Genomic DNA, 2,037 nt, shown 5'->3' with positions numbered 1-2,037 from the left:
CCACCCCCCCGCCCCGTGCTCTTTTCAGGCCCTGAGCTCTTGGCTTCCTAGACCTTACCCAGCCTCTTCACCAACTAAGCTGTGTGGTCTTGGACAAATGGCTTAACCTCTCTGTCTCAACTGTTCCATCTGTAGGTAAACTTTGCAAGTTTGACCCGAAAAGAAAGCACTGGGCACAAGTCGGACCCAAACAACCAATGTGTCCTATTGTATTGTGTGCTGCCGCTCCGTTGTTTCAGTGTCACAATCGATGGCCCCTTCACTGGTACCTCGTGGGACCCAGGACCCATATTCTAGACGGCTTAAATTGAGGTCACCTCATTAGCTACGTTTCGTGCTCCCTCGACCCCATTCAGGAAGGCACGAAGGTTTCCCCCTCTCGACCCGGGACACTGAGGCTCGACTGGGGTCGGATCACGTAGTTTGCCCAAGAGCCCTGCTGACCAAGGCAGGGTAGCAGCCCTGTTAGGGCCCAGTCTCGGGTCCCCACTTCTCTCTGGAGCCCTTTCCAGGAGACCTCAGCCGGGCGCTTCTCGGTTCCCAGCACCCTGGAGACAGCAAGCCCCGTAGGGTCCTACAGTGATGACTGGACGGGACGACGTTCTTCAACCTCGGACCACTCTGCTCCAGCCCCCTTCCACACACTCGCCAGTTCCCAGACCCCCATCCCCACCTCCCCCTTGGTCCTGCCTTTACGCAGGCAAAAGCTTTAAACCAACTGAGAGCTTGGCCTCAACCTAGGTTCTGCTCCAGCCCCCAAAGCCCTTCAAGAGAACTGGGAAGTGGTGGGCGCGGTTACACCTCGCCGCGCGGAAGGGGCGGGGCATTCAAATGAGAAATGGCCTCTGGGTGAGCGCGACGAAGCAACGACAGAGAACACAATTTCTCTTTTAAAAGGCAGAGATTTAAAAACCTGCACAAGAGCCTGCTGCCTAGTGTGGCTCCCATACCAAAGTCCGAGAAGCGAGGGAAGTGAGACCTGGAAGGAGGGTGACCTGGCTCACCGTGAGTGCAATGTGGATGGCGGCAGGGCGGTGGCGGGGAGGCGGGCACAGCCGGTATCGCTTCTCGGCCTTTTGGCTAAGATCAAGTGTAGTATCTGTTCTTATCAGTTTAATATCTGATACGTCCTCTATCCGAGGACAATATATTAAATGGATTTTTGGAGCTGGGAGATGGAATAGGAGCTTGCTCCGTCCACTCCACCCATCGACCTGGTATTGCAGTACTTCCAGGAACGGTGTCTTCCTCCCTCTGGGGGGGGATAGTACTTTTGGTGTTCAAGATCAGCGTGCGGTTGTGAACGTTGCGGGGTGCATCGCCTGGCGTTTGTGGTTTCTCCTCTTCTGAGAGCGCCTGTAAGATAGCGCGGAGTCTTGTTTTTTCTGAAACCGTTGTTCTTAGGTGCAGCTTTTGGGCAGTAGCAACTAGCAGTCAGGTCGCAACGACACTTGCTGTGGGGACTTAAGTTTCCAAATCCTTGCTCCCAGGTTGGACGGGCGTGGAGTCCGACTAAGCCCGACACACGGTCACCTCTCTTACTACTTCCGTCTCCTGGTCGTGCTCCTGAGTGGGGTCTATGGCATGTAAATGACTGAATACTGTAAGCAGGTGGTTTGTTTGTTTTGTCTTCATTTTAGTGCTTACTTGTTTTTCAAAGAGACAGAGTGTGAGCGGAAGAGGGGCAGAGAGAGAGAGACCCCCCCACCCCACCCCCGCCCCGACACGGCCGGAACCCACGAACTGCGAGATGATGATCTGAGAGCCGAAGTCGGAGGCCCAACCAGACTGAGCCACCCAGGCGCCCCAAGTCGGTGGTCATTTTTTAAGCGGAAGGTTATCATCGTAGGAGGTCCATACCTACAAAGTGACATACCTTCTCAACCGTGCTCCCTTTTGCCTTCTGCACAAAAGTGAAATGTTTTCTTAACCTCACCGTTGGTGGTATGAGACGGGGGCGGCGGGGGGGCATGCTTTGTCTCTAAAGGGCCAACCACATCGTAGAAAGTTGAGGCTCCACGGGCCCCCAAAGGTCTC

General features: G+C 54.9%; 1 non-coding gene across 1 annotated transcript; it reads left to right on the top strand.

Moving 5' to 3' along the window:
* The first annotated feature begins 1,060 nt into the window (after positions 1-1,060).
* Positions 1,061-1,251, top strand: LOC122486270. The gene has a single exon (XR_006298118.1). It is a non-coding gene; the product is annotated as a U2 spliceosomal RNA (small nuclear RNA).
* The last annotated feature ends 786 nt before the right edge of the window (positions 1,252-2,037 follow it).

This window comes from Prionailurus bengalensis, chromosome E1 (genome assembly GCF_016509475.1).
Source record: "Prionailurus bengalensis isolate Pbe53 chromosome E1, Fcat_Pben_1.1_paternal_pri, whole genome shotgun sequence".
Lineage (NCBI taxonomy): Eukaryota > Metazoa > Chordata > Mammalia > Carnivora > Felidae > Prionailurus > Prionailurus bengalensis.
The sequence above is the reverse complement of the archived record's forward strand: the minus strand, read 5'-3'. Positions and strand labels throughout refer to the sequence as shown.